Raw genomic sequence first — 15195 nt, 5'->3', positions numbered from 1 at the left:
TGTTCTCATTAGAAACATGGAATGAAAGGATTGTACCGAGCGGCTGCCCAGGATGAGATGTGCTAGATTATTTGTGCCTGGCCGACCAGGTCAGAGCATCCCTTTGATGTTTAATGGGATCATCTAGCCTTCCTGAGCACATGTGGTGACGGGCTTTGAGCTTCACAGGATTCAGAACTGGAGAGGACCTTAGATGGCCCTGTCCTCCTGCCTCCCTCATTTTACAGATGATGAAACTGAGGCCCGCAGGGTTTAACAGATTGGCCACACAGGTAGTAAGTAACCTGGCTCCAGCCTAGGGCTTCTGATTTCCCAGCAAGGACTCTTTTCAGGACACCACAGTGCCTTGAGAAATAACAATGGAAGTCATTTTTTGAGATGGGGATTTTCCGCAACATTTAACATGATGTGGCTGGGGTCGCATCAGTCAAACCATTCTAATGGGAGGGCTTTTAAACTAAGCTCATCTCAATCTGCCTTCCATGGGCTTCCTTTCAATGCTCTCATTAAGAACAGGAAAAGTTTGGAAAGAAAATGCCAATGGAGCACTGCCTGAAGAACTCTAATATGTCAGTAGAGACCTTAATGATAAGCCCAGCTTAGAATGTCTAAATCCTTTTCTGTCTGATTCCTTCTAACAATGATACAAATGCCTCATACTCAAGAGCATGGCTTTTGTGAATAAACGAAGGCTTTAGCAATTGTTTTAATTCAATGAATTTGTGAGGCACCCTTGCAAATGGATGGCTGACATAGAGGTAGTGCCACGAGAGAGAGAGAGAGAGAGAGAGAGAGAGAGAGAGAGAGAGAGAGAGAGAGACAAAGAGAGAGACAAAGAGAGACAGAGAGAGAGAGAGACAGAGAGAGAAAAGAAGGAAGAAAAAAAGGAAGGAAGGAACACAGATTCTGAATGAAAGGATGTGGGTGCAAATATTGCCTCTTACTTTCACACATACTACCTGTGTGACCATGGGAAAACTACTCACCCTGCCCGGCCTCAGTTTCCTCAAATGAGAGGGCTGGACTAGATTGCTTCTGAGGTCTGTTGCAGCTCGCCTATCTAGAAGTAAATGGCCTGGGTTCATATTCTGGATTCTCCACTTATAACTTGTGCCACTTTAGGAAAATCAATTCCTCTTCCCAGATTCAGATTGCCACCCTCTGTTTCCCAGATAAGGAACCGAGAAGTAAAATGATCTGTCTAGTATTACACAGGGATGAGGTAGGACACAGAAATATTTGTTTGATGACCTACTCACTAGCCCACTGGCTCCTAATTATGCTTTTACAATATCCTAGGTTGACTCCAATTAGCAAAGGGGCAGGGCAGTCATGCTGAAAACCTCAGAGAGAGGTTCTTCCTTCAAGGGAGAAAATACCCTGCAGTGAGAACCACTGGGTTTCCCTCCAGCCTGCTCACCATTCAAAGAGGATGAGTTCTTGGTCCCCATCCAGGAGCCAAAAAGCTCTCCCTTCTTGCACACAGACAATACAGGAAAAGGATCCTGACAGCTAGGATATCTCACTAGGCAAAGGCCAGGTAAATGAGGGGAGACCACATGCAGTATACTTTTGAAAGTCTTCTGGGAAGTAAATCTTGTCACTTGGTGGGGGAAAGCACTCTGTAAACTCCAGAGTTCCTACTCAGAGAATGAACTTGGATCAAATAGTAATTAATCATTTATCTAGTGCTTTGAGGTTTGCAAAGTGCTTGAAAAATTCATTATCTCAATTGATTCTCCCTACAAGCCTGTGAGGTTGGCACTCTAGAGATCATCCTCATTTCACAGAGTAGGAAAGTGAGGTTTACAGAGGTTAAGTGACTTGCCCAGGCTCCCACAATCTGGAAGTGTCAGAGGCAGAATCTGAACCCATGTCCCTCCTGATTCTAGGACCAGCACTCTCTCATTCCACCACTCTGTCTCTTCAATTAAAGTGGATCTCTTGGTAAGAAATGTACTGCTACAGTTGCTCATATTAGTCAACATTATCTGCTAAATCTGTTTTCTTCATGTCCTAGAAAAAAAAACCCTAATGATTAGTAACATTCGTTACAAGTACTAGTACTAAATCACATCTTCCCAATAAGTGAATCAAAATATCCTATCCAACTTTTTCTAATCAAGAGGAGAAACTCTTGAAGTGATTTATAACATGAAAATCTCATTAGGTACTTGGACCAGACTGATTGCAAAAGAGATGGGGAGCTGAGATGTCTCAAAAGAAGAGAGAATGCAAAGAAAATGTAGCAAAGTCCTGGGTATATGACGATAATCCAGCAAAAATGACCAGACTAAATACTCATATCATTTTCCATTGTCCCAAATGCCCCGATGCAAGCTAATGTGCATTCCTGCCAGTCTGAAAGGAATAATAAACAGAACGCCGAGCACACTCAGCCAATTAATTTGTAATTCATTTAGAGGGCATCCAAAGCCGCCTAGTCCCCTAAATTGAACTAAATAAAAACTGATTTGATTTGCTGGAAATGTGCTGGGGTCTCAACATTAGCAGCACTGAAAGCGACCTATTTTGACAATGCCTGTTAAGTAGAGGCTTATTGGGAAAGACCAATTATTTTTAAAGCTCCTAAGAGCATATTTTAACTAAGAAAATAAATAAGGTAATAAAAATCAATTAGCATTAAAACTTCAAATGCCCCTTTGGAAGAGGATCTGAGGTTTAAGGGAGAAGGGGAACTTCTCAGAGAGTCCCCAGAAAAAAAAACATCAGTGACCTCTCTCTTTCAACACTTGTGTGGGATTTGAAAATGCAGGCTTCCTGTAGAAGGTCTAACAAAGCATTCGGAAGCAACACTGATCAAGCACCTACTATGTGTGCCTTCCAGCCTAGTCTCCCCTGGCTAAAGTGAAGGAGATCAGATAAGTAATTCTCTTCCTAATTTGGTGACAAAAGCTATTTGGAAATCAAATCAGAGAAAAAGAAGGAGTCTGGCCCAAATGCCCCGATAACTTTGTTGACATCACTTTGCCCATGCAGACCTGACCCAAGCAAAGGGCAAGAAGATGGAAGCCATGAAATATTTTTGGCTTTTGTACTGACCATGGAGGCCCTTCCAGCAAATGAGTTCCTAATAAAGGTTGAGTTGATAGAGCTCTGAATTTGTGGGTACAGAGCTGCCATTCTAAGTAAGAGGCATCTCCTAGCCTTTCATTCAATTTTCTGAGTTTCTCTTAAAGTCATCATTTCTTCACATGAGGAAATGATGGCATTTAGAGCCCAGAAAGTCAAAAGCTGCACATAAACACAAAGGATGATGAGCTGCCCAAGGGAGAAACCCTTCTGAATACCAGTCAAAATCCTGGGATCCAGCCTTTTAGAATCCAAATCAAACCCCATGAGGGTGTGGAATGTAGAGGAAGGATCACTAGACTTGGCTTTAGGATCTGCTACGCCTCAGCATCCTGATCTGGAAAATGGAAGTTAGACTAGATGACCACCAAGGTCCTTTCTAGCTCTCTATGGTCCATGAGAGCTTATAGCCTCATAGTTTATTCTACTAAGCCTAGGAGCAGATGAAAAGCTTTAGCAAATTGGGGAAAATTGGGAGATAATTCTAAGCTGCATCACTGGATTCAATTATATTGGAACTGAACTGTCTTATCTTTATTTATAAATAACCTTGACATGGGGAGCAGTGGTGGAAAGGTGTCAAGACAGGTTTCAGAAATCTGATCATCAAGAGAGGATAGAAGAGGTAGGAAGAGGTGAAAAATGACTGGTAATTGGATTCTGCTGGATACCCTGTCACAAACAGCTGCAGGCAGCTTGTTTGAATTGGGCCATTGACAGGAAGCTGCTAATTGCCAATCAAAGGCAGCTGAACAAACTAGCATCATCTCACCAGAAAAGACAGGAGGCCCATTATAAATGAGGCCTAGCTTGAGACCCCTGAGGCCTCCACCCCCATCCCCCCAATCTTGAAAGCTACCAACAAGAATGACAGAGAACTAAGGATCTCACTTCCAGGCAGAATGGAGGGCAAGGGGTGCTTTGCAATAAACTGCAGAGTGTGTTTGTGCTGCTGTTTATTCCCATAACAAGTAACAGCCATGTAGGTACACACGTTCTGCTCTCCTTCTTGGAGGAGGCAGCAAAAGGACTGAAGGAATGACCCTCTACTTTCCAGGCTATTGGGGAAAATTAATTCTTCCATGGAAGAATGAAAAAAAAAAGTTTAAAATACAAAACAAAGTAAAGAAGCTGGGGGGGGGGGGGCTACCTGTGTCTGTGAGTGGAAAAATTTGAGAAAATGAATAAAGGAAATAAGATAACAATCCATTTCTGAAAGAGCAACTAGCCTGGTGGATCATGGGAATGCTTGGATAGCAACAAAGGATTTGATAAACTCTCCCGTGGCCATATTCTTGTGGAAAAAATGGAGAGATGTAGGCTAGATGACAGTCTAGTTAGGTTTTGAACAGGCTGAATGACGATAACAAAAGAGTAGTCAGTAACCTGGGTCAACGTCAGCATGGAACGTCTCTAGAAGAGTGCCTTGTGGATCTGTATTTGGCCTGGTGCCATTGAGCATTTTGGTCAGTGATTTGGATAAAGACTTGGATAGCTTGCTTATCAAATTTGCAGATAACATTCAATTGGCTATGTTTGCCACTATTTTCTAAAAAGTCTTCTGGTCATACCACGTATACACATAATCTATAGCCACTGTACAAATATCCCTTTAAGTGGTTTGGGTAAACAAGAGGCCTCAAAGTGTAAGAAGACCTCTCAGGCTGATAATCCCTGACAGTTATGGAGAGGTAAAAATATTCCCATGGGCCAAAACAACTATTTAATATGGTATTAATTGTAGGAAAGGTTGGGGTCTGGGGAGAGAGAGAGAGAGAGACAGAGAGAGAGAGAGAGAGAGAGAGAGAGAGAGAGAGAGAGAGAGACAGAGACAGAGAGAGAGAGAGAAAGAGAGAGAGAGAGAGACAGAGAGAGACAGAGAGAGAGAGAGAGAGAGACAGACAGAGAGAGAGAGAGACAGAGAGAGAGAGAGACAGAGAGAGAGAGACAGAGAGAGAGACAGAGAGAGAGAGACAGAGAGAGAGAGAGACAGAGAGAGAGACAGAGAGAGAGAGACAGAGAGAGAGAGAGAGAGAGAGAGAGACATACACAAAGAGAATACAGTTCATAATACCCTTGATTAAAAGGCTCAATAAATCAAAATAGTAATCCTGCTTGAATGCAACAATCTATTTGCTAATATCCCCCCAACACTCTCTAGGGTTCTTCTTCAAATAGAGAAATTTAGCTTTTATCAGTCTCTTTGATTAAGCACAATCCCCAGATCTATGGGTAAAACACATTCACTTTCCTTGACAGAAGAAAGATGAAGCTTTCCTGGAGGGCATCCTCCCCACCCCCCAGGCTTAGGATGCTGGGATGTGGCAGGTCCTTTGACCTGCCTGCAACAAGACTTCCATGAAGGGGGAAATAACCAAAATAGAGGTGGCTGATCAGTTATCCTTGCCAAATAGTGATGTAGCTTGAAAGCCGAGCCGAGCCAAAGTACTGCAGACGAAGGTGTGGCCGCAGCAGAGGACGAATGGCTATGTTCTGTAACTGGCAGTAGATAGATGCATATTTGCTGTACTGCCCAATTCCGGGAATTCCTCTGTGAAATCCATTTTTCTTTTTCCGAAATGGAAAATGCCACCTGACACAAGATCTATTTCATGCCCTTTAAGACAATTAAAAGTAATTCCTTTGGCTGGAGGGAAATAGATGTATAGTCATCATTAGAAAAATCAATTCAAAGGCTTTCCCTCCATAAGAAATGGTTGCAGTGCCTTGCACATAGTAGGCAGGCACACGTGTCCATGCACCCACACACTTACAAAATGTGTGTCAAATGAAGTAATCAAAGTATTCTAACAGGGCTTTACCTAAGCTCAGATTCACAATTGAATGGAGTAATAGATATGAAAAAAATATTAGCAATATACACAAAATTCATTTTCCTCAAACTATTGGTTCTAATAGTATGAATAGTGTAACAATATAATGAAGTTAATTGGGTGTATGACCACTAAAATAAAACCAGACAGATGCAAAATAAATGGACCTTATTAATATCAGAAACAATTCTTAGCTCCGTTATTATACACAGGAGATCTAGGCGTCCCTGTAAACCTACAGGTCTCTCCATTTCCTATTAAATTTTAAAGCATCTGATGGGGGGCAATCCATCTAGCTGAGAGAGGCTGAAGAAGCAGGGTTCATTACATTATCTACGACACTCACAGAGATATAAACTTGGGCCGTCATTTTTTACAATGATTTTTATAAGCGAGCCATAACTTTTCCTTGTTTTCTTTCCTTCCAAAGTACTTTGTACTTATGAAACATAATGCACCTCCAATATCCTGGTCGGCACAAACCTCTCTCACCGGGCTGGCTTATTAGAACTAATATAGTCCTCTGGTGATTCTCCTAAAGGAGCATCATAAATCTTCACAATGTAGCCATGCAGGCAAGGTTTCTGGAAGGCTCTGTTCCTTTTTTCTTTCTTTTAATCAGCAATAAACTCCAATGCTGAAACGGATATTGCCCAGCTAACATTTCAATGTTTTTGCTCGTCACTCAAGCCCTTTCGATTACTGCTACCTATCTGCTAGAAGACTGTCAGAAAGAATGATGTTAGACAGAAAGGGGGGATCCCTTTAACTGACAAGCTGAAGGGGCTGGAGGGGGGCAGGGGATCCATACTATCATTTTCAGGGATAAAACTACTGCACACAGAACACCAGATTTGTTAAGGTCTCTAGAGTGATCTTCTCATCCCCTTTGGTTCACAGGAACATCAAAGTTTCTCTTCCAAACTTTGTGGGCAACAGTCGAAAAACATATTCCAAGAATTGTTGCTCAGTTTTAAGGAAGCAATATCATAAGAAAGAATGGTAAATGCTCTTCTTCCCCCCACCCAATCCCCAGTTTGTTCCCCCAACTCTTGATCTTTCCTGGAAGCCAGAGGTGGAAGAAATCAGCTATAGGGGGAATCTGGAGCTGGTAGTAAATTGCAGGCTGCCCCGTCCTCCATCGTAGCCTCTAACTAGGTTCACATGACCTCAGAGGGCAATCTCCCCCCCTCTCCCAAGTGATTAGTGGCCTGTGTGGAGTAACCTGAACTTTTAAACAGAATAGACTTCTATAGCATGATGGTAAACTGCCTGTAAGTTTTGTAGAGGTAGGGATAGATGAAGATTCCAGAAGTGGGAGAGATCGTAGAAGCTGCCTAGGTCAACTGCCCCTCAATCTAATCTCTTGTGCTCTCACTGTATGAATTTCCATATTTGCAAAACAGGGAATAATTAGTTATTGCCAACAGAGGATCAAACAGCCACAAGAATGGAGCAAACAGAACAGTTTCTGTTTCTGCAATCAACAGTTGCAGTTGATTTCCTGGCCAAGGTAAGGTAGAAGATTAGTGCTGCTTGATGAGCATTTTTTTTCACTGTTATTTTTTTAAATTCTTACCTTCTGTCTTAGGACGGATATGGAAGAATCAGTTCCAAGGCAGAAGAGTGAAGGGCTAGGCAATGGGGATTAAGTGACTTGTCCAAGGTTACACAGCTAGGGAGAGTCTAAAGTCACGTTTGAACCCAGGACCTCCTGCCTCCAAGCCTTGGTTCTCTATCCAGTGAGCCATTTAGCTGCCCCTCTCCTCGGTTCTTTTTAGATAGTGTTTGGAGGAGCCAAGGATCCCAGGAAGCATGTCCTTAATTCAAGGCAAACTGTTGGAGCCTCTTTTGGATATGGGTCCAGGTCAGTTGCACTCAACCCGATTCTACTTGCTCCACCCCCTTCTAGCTCTAACAACTATGACATGTAAAAAAGCATGGAGCATTACATTTATAATAGAGACTATCAGCACAGTCTAATTTTGTAAAATCTACAGCACACACAAACTGTTGATGGAAGAGAGGATTAATTGTCTGCATGCCTTGTATCTCCAGACATTTTCAAAAGACAATTGCCACACTCTTTGGGAGTTGAAATGAGGCAAATTCAGTACTAACTAGACCTTGGGCCACTTTATCTTAAGACACTTTGCTAATCTTAATGTTATCGTGGGGAAAATGCAGATAGATTTTCCATGTTCGGTAGCTTGTAGTTGTTTATTTATGTGGTGTTATATCAGGCCACCAATATACTCTGCTTAATATGTGATATAAAGAAATGCTTAATGAAAATAACTTTCTGCATAACTTTAAATGTGGCAAGAAATCGATGGCCAGCCTTTTGCCGGAGAAGATGTTTTGTCAGCCAGCCAATTAACATTTATTGACTGTCCACTGGGTGCATGGTACGGGATTGTATGGCAGCATTGTTTACAGAAGTCTGCAGGAGAAAAAAATTAAATAACTAAAAAAAACAACCCACCAGTCTGCTTTCGGTGTCTTGGAAATTTACTGGAAGACTGAGCATCTGCAACCCAAGTGCCTTCCCTATCAGACTTGCTTCTCTTCAATTCTTTTCCCTTGAGCTAAAGCTTTCTTGCAGACCATTCCTTTCAGGGCTATCCCTTTAAAATTTCTTCATCTTCTTGTACTAAAGTCTAACCAATATTTTAAATTGTTTTTTGTAAGTTATTAAAATTGGAAAGGCTCAACAGTTTGAATCCCAGCCTAGATTTGATGGGATGAGGGGGCAGAAGGGCCCCTACCTGGGAATGGGCAAATATACTCATGAAAATTAGAAATTTGATTTGCAGCAGCTATGAGTCAAGCCTAATTTAATTTAATAAAAACTCTATTTAACAGGAAATTACCCTGCCACCCCCACCCCACAACCTGCAGGTGAAAGGGAAAAAATAGATATAATTATTCAGACTACTCCGTATTAACAATATTCATACTTTTGAAAGTGGCTGTGTTAAGGTAACCTATGTCTCATTACCATTCCCCAGTTTTGATTTGTTCTTTCTTTATTGAAAAGATGTTAGCTTTAATAACTATGGCTCATCCACAAATATATTTTTTAATAACATTTCCAGAATGGGTAGGAGAAACAAGATCACAAAGCTATGCCAAAGAATTGGGCATATTATTCCATGAAAGAGTATGCCAAGCCTCCTCTTTTCAGAAAACACCTGTGAGCCCTTGAGAAGACTGAGAGGGAGACCTCAGTGCCCAAACACCTTGGCCTGGGACACCAAGGCCGTGGCCAACACTGGGGCTTTTGGAGAGTGGTGGTGAGAGGAGGTTCAGAACCACCTCTGAAAACACTGGCCATTTAGGCTTGTGCTCAGAAAATCAAAGGGCATGATGAAAAGATGATTGCTCCAATTAGAGACGTGACTTTCCCAAGGTCTCATGGCTTAGAAGTGTCAGGGCCAGGATCTCATAGCTAACACTCATTTTCAGCCTCCTACGCTGGTGTTTTATCTGGAGCTCTGAACCTAACAGTCTTTTTACTGATCTCTGAGCCACCATGAACGGTGGGCTTGAATTTCCCAGATTCCTAAATATACCTAAGTTGAGTGTTACAGGAATGCACAGAAGGACACTACAAACATAAAAGCCCAGTCACTTAATGTGCTCCAGCCTTAGTTCTTTTTGAAAATGGGAGAATATGGCTAAGCGATAGTTCAAAAACCAATGCCTAAAAGCCCAAAGTTGCCTGAAATGAAAAATGAGCTGTCCCAAAGATTTCCAAAACTCCTGAAATCATTTTAAGCAATACTTAATTCTTGGTAGGGGAAGGGCTTGAGATTTCATGACTGTGAAGGACCTCCCAGTGTGGAAAGAGTCTCTTCTGGGTGAAGAGAGGCAATTTCTGCATACCATAGCATGAGAGAATTAACTAGGGGGGCACTAAGAGGTTAAGTTACTTGCAGAAGTGGGGCTAGATCCTAGGTTTCGCCTGATTCTTAGGCTAGCTCTTTAGCCACTATATCAAGCTGCATTTCCATTTTTAAGTCATTCCCTTAAAAGGAGAATTTGTCCAGCCACAAGACCCCTACCTAAAATGCTCCGTTTTCTAGCTCCTAGTTACTGGCTAGAGTAAACAAATCCAGGGCCTGAGAACTTCTCTTCCTTATTCAACTCCCAGCAGAAGCATTTTGAAAATTTAAGATCTGCTGCAGAATCCCATTGCAGGGACTACTCATACCTCTCTAGCTATCGATCACAGAATCCCAGCATCTCTGAGTTGGAAAGGGCCTAAGAGGCCACCTAGTGCAACCTATAACTAAGCAAGGATTCCCTCTATATCATACTTGACAAGTGGTCATTAAACCTTCATTTGAAAGGCTTCTAGTAAGGGTGAACTCACTACCTCCTGAGGCAGCCCATTCCACTTTTGGACAGCTCTAATTGCTAGGAAGTTTTTCTTGACATTAAGCCGAAATTTGAGGTTTTGTATCTGCTACTCATTACTCCTACTTCTGCCCTCTGAGGCCAAACAGAACAAATCAATTCCCTCTTTCACTTGACTTGAAGACAGCAATCAGGTCTCCTGTAAATCTTTTTTTCCTCCAGGCTAAATATCCCTAGTTCCTTCCATCAGTCCTCATATGGCATACTCCCAAAGCCGTTTGCCATCCTGGTTAACCTCTAACTTCCAGTTGGTACTCCTGATTTTCCAGATGTGGTCTGCCCAGGGCCAAGCACAACAGGATTATAACCTCCCTTTCCCTGGCACTGTGTCTTAGTTAATGGCCACCTGAGACTGCATTCGTTCTTTTGGCCGCCATATTAGTGTGCAGTCCACTAAAGCTCTTAAGTAAGTCTTCTTCGAATATATTACAATCCAGCCACACCTTCCTATCAGGAGTGATTTTTTAAACTGAGTATTAAACCGTACATTTACTACTATGAAATCCACACAATTGTATTATTGCCTAATGCACATCTCTTCATTTTACCCACCAGAACAGCACGGATGACTTGATTAGAATGCTTTGCTAAAATATGGGTAAATTATATTGAAAGTAGCCTCAAAAGATCTGATCTGCAGTAGGAAAATGGTGCAGTAAATCTTGCTTGTTTCTATAAGGAGAGCCTCTAATGTATGCACAGACTAATGTCAAGGACTTTATCAAAATTCTAATGCAAGCATGGGAGTCAGCAGTTAGAAATGGCTTATCCGTCACCATCTTTACTAATTATACTGTCTGTCATTTTCTATACCCTTCAAGTCTTCCCTTCTTGGAGATAAAATCTGAGGGCTAGCTGTAAGGGGCTATAAAGAACAATATTCTAAACATCTCATTTTATGAACGAGGAAGCTCAGACGGAGAAGCAAAATAACATGGTTCTAGAGCCAAGGAATAGCAGAGCTAAGTCTAGAACCCACATGTCTTAATTCTTCCCACCCCAATTGCTTTCTTTCTGTCCTGCATGAAAATCCAAAATACACTCAACTCTGCCACATGACAAAATTTAACAACAGAGGGGGCAGCTGGGTAGCTCAGTGGATTGAGAGCCAGGCCTAGAGATGGGAGGTTCTAGGTTCAAATCTGGCCTCAGACACTTCCTAGCTGTGTGACCCTGGGCAAGTCCCTTGATCCCCCCATTGCCTAGCCCTTACCACTCTTCTGCCTTGCAGCCAATATACAGTATTGATTCTAAGATGGAAGGTAAGGGTTTTTAAAAAAATTTAACAACAGATCTTGGATTAAGAGGCAAAATCTAAACAGGCAGACAGGGTAGCTAGATGGCACAGTAGATAGAGCACTGGGCTGGGAATCAGGAAGACCCAAGTTCAAATTCAGCCTCAGATCCTTACTAGCTGTCACTTAACTGTCTGCCTCAGTTTCCTCATTTATAAAATGGAGTAGGAAACACCAAACAAATCAAGGATCTTTGCCAAGAAAACCCATAAAGGGGTCACAAAGAGTTAGACATGACCAAACAACTAATCAGGTAGAATTATATCATTTCAAAGGTCAAGACCAACCAGTAACTGGGTAGAAACCATTTCTCCACCACTAACAGGCAGTCACTGAGACTCTACTTGAAGAAGGCCAGGGACATAAAACTCATCTCCCGAGGCAATATGTTACAATTTGGCCCAGCTCCAATTGTTAGCACATTCTCCTTTCTAATTCAGCTAAAATCTCTCTCAATCTCTCCCTCTCTCTCAATATTTCTCTCTCTCTCTCTCTTTATTAGTTCTGCCCTGTGGAGTCAAGGAGAACAAGTCTAATCTTGTTTCTAAGAGCCCTACCAATGTTTGAGGACTATGACTGTTATGTCTCCCCTTAAGACCTATTGAGCAGGATTTAACAGCTCTTAACACTTCTTTATAATGATCCACACACTGCTGCTGGCCATTCTCTTCTGCACATGCTGTAGGCTGTCTTGGGCCTTCCTAAAACATAATGCCCAGAACTGAACTACCATACCTCCCTAGCATCTGAACACTGGGCCTCTCTCTTAATGCAGTCTAAGATCATGGTGGCTTTCTTTTTGACTGCCATGTCACACTGTTGATTTGTATTAAGATGCTACTCCACTAAGTTCCAGGACTTTTTCCAAGCTATCTTTCCTCCATCCTGGTTTGCAATTTGATCAGTTATTCAGTGTAGGCCTTTACATTAATCTCTATCAAATGTCACTGAATTGGATTCATTTTAGCCTGTCAAGATCTTTTTGGATCTTGATTCCATCATCTAACCTAGATTAGCCATTCGTTCTCATTTCAAGTCATTCACAAATTTGATAAGTCATCTATCTATGCCTTTATCCAAGTCACTGATAAAATGTTGAAAAATATGGGACTAAGAACAGAGTCTGGTTCATGTGGTCCTCAACTCATCTTTCAACTATTGGTAAGTGGGAGAAAAGAAACAAACACACTGAGAAGGCAGAGAAATTTAAAAACAAAAGTCTTGTAGAGACAGTTTGTGCTCATTTCCTATTCCTCAAAGCACTGAATGAAGTCAGTTTACTCATCTCACATTCTCTTCCACAAACATTTCAAAAATCAATCTGATCTAACTATATTTGCTCTTTCTTTGATGATGTCATTATATAGGGGTCATATCTCTATTGGGCCAATAATTCTGTTCTGGGCTCTTGAAGCTACTTGCACGACTCTACAGAATTGAAGGAAGGAAGGAAGTTATTCAAAAGTGCTTCTGGAAAGGGCTAAATATCCACAGACCCACATAACCATGGGCCATTCTGTGGGAAATTGCTTCGTTATAGGGAATCTGTGTTCTACTGGTATTCATTTGAATTGAATGTTTCCTGTACTGGTTTTAAGATGGTAACACGGGTGAAGAAGATGCAAAGTCAACTGTATAACTTTCCAATACTGCTTGCTGCAAAAATCATTCTAAAAAGAAAAGAGTTTGTAAAGCACCAAGAATTATGGGATCATGGAACATCAGTGCTGCAATGGACTTTGGACTTCAACTAGGACACCTCTCTTGTTTTGTTCATGTGATGTGACTAGCTAGAAATCACCCAGAAGGTGAGACAGCGAGGTCTAGAGCCCACGTCTCCTGACCCCAAATCCCCTCTGTGCTGCCTCCTTTTGAATTTTGGCCCAAAATGTCTTTTCTTGGCAAAGACTATTGAATGTAAGTGCTCCAGAGTAACTTGATTCCTCTGTCAACAAATATACAAATATACCTATAATACATTTCTCTTTGTAAAGGCAAAGTATCAACTCAGGGGCAGCTCTTTGCTGTGTGTTCTGCTCAATTCTTTCCTTGGCACCTCAATCTTATGACTATATTGGCTAGAACTAGACGTACTTTGACCTTCAACACATCTTTTATTTGCAACTGTAGACTGAGAGCCATGTTTTCTTCATATTAAAAAATAAATCAAAAGATTAATTGGTTTTATAAATCTCATATTTCAAATGTCCATTTTCTTCTGCTTCCAAGGTAGTCTGTTGAAATATCATTGAAAAAGATGAGCTTTGAGAAAACAATCGCCAAACTGCAATACCTAATAAATTTCTTACCTCAAGTAGAGAAAAAACATGGGCATGCAGCCAAATCCCATGTCCAAACTGCGCCTATAAATATAGGTTTCTGTTTTCTTTGCCCATGCAACTCACTTTGAAACCAATGTCAGATTATTCATAACCAATGCACCATCCAAACAGAGCCAACCTGCTGCAGAGGGTGATTCCAAGAGAAACAAACATCAAACTTTGGTGGTGGTAAACGTCGTTCTCCTTATACACACCCAAATAGCCCTAGTCACTGGTTTACCCTTACTGGGCCGAGCAAGAAGTTGGCTTGTTTCAAGGTAATGACCACAAAGGTGGACATTTTGCTATCATTTTCAAGTTTGCAATGCATTTTAAATCCATGACCTCACTTGAACCTCACAACTCCCTGGTGAGGTGGGCACTATGGCTATTCCACCATGTAACAGCTGAGGAAACTGAGGCTTAGAAAGAAGAACCATTTTACTTGTGATCACCACAGACATAGAGCTTTTGGTGGCAGCAGTGAGATGCAAAACTCCCATCTTCCTGATTCCAAATCCAACACTCTCTCCCCACCCCAGCTCTAGTTTTGGCTTTGCTTTCGAAACTAACACAATTTCAATTTATGTATAATTTAACAATTATACCAAAATTAATAACAAGTAGAGTGAACAAAGACGTCCAAAATAATCTTTTCTTGCATCCTCACATTTTCATAGGAGATTTATAGTATTATTGCAGCCTGGAGATTTATGGTCCCAACTCAGCATGGCTTCCTTCCTGTATTTGCCAAATTGTACTAATGCCCATAACATTGAGTGTGAATGAAACTAAGGAAGAATAAACACTCAAACTGATTTTTAAAGGTATTTGTTTAACAGCTTATTTCCCAAAAGTATTTTTATAATTATTTTTAAAAGGAAAATAAACTTATAGGTTCAAAGGATTAGCTTAATGATACACTAACATGCCTCCCCTTCCCACTCATCCCTTGAACACAACTCCTTATATTTTCTTTGTCTGAAAACTGTTTCATGTTCCAAAAAGTGGTTATTACCCTTTCACTAGGTTTCTTAGATACCCTCAGATGACATAGGCCTCTTAGTAGCAAAATGGGAGGCATGCTGTGATGTACCTCAGGCAAAACTTTGTCATTTGGGAAAGCTTTACCTTTGACAGAAATGTTCTCTCAAGATTTTAACCATAAAAATGTAATTTTAAGGGCTCTACAAACTTTGTGTTTGCAGAAGAGAACAAGAGGCAATCGAG

At 41.3% G+C, this 15195-nt stretch overlaps 1 protein-coding gene across 4 annotated transcripts in view; it reads right to left on the bottom strand.

Annotated features, from left to right (window-relative positions):
* Window positions 1-15195, bottom strand: part of HDX (highly divergent homeobox) — a 106123-nt gene that overhangs the window by 41321 nt on the left and 49607 nt on the right. The window lies entirely within an intron of this gene.

This window comes from Monodelphis domestica, chromosome X (genome assembly GCF_027887165.1).
Source record: "Monodelphis domestica isolate mMonDom1 chromosome X, mMonDom1.pri, whole genome shotgun sequence".
Classification (NCBI taxonomy): Eukaryota; Metazoa; Chordata; class Mammalia; order Didelphimorphia; family Didelphidae; genus Monodelphis; species Monodelphis domestica.
Note: the sequence above shows the minus strand (reverse complement) of the source record. Positions and strands in the feature narration are given on the sequence as shown.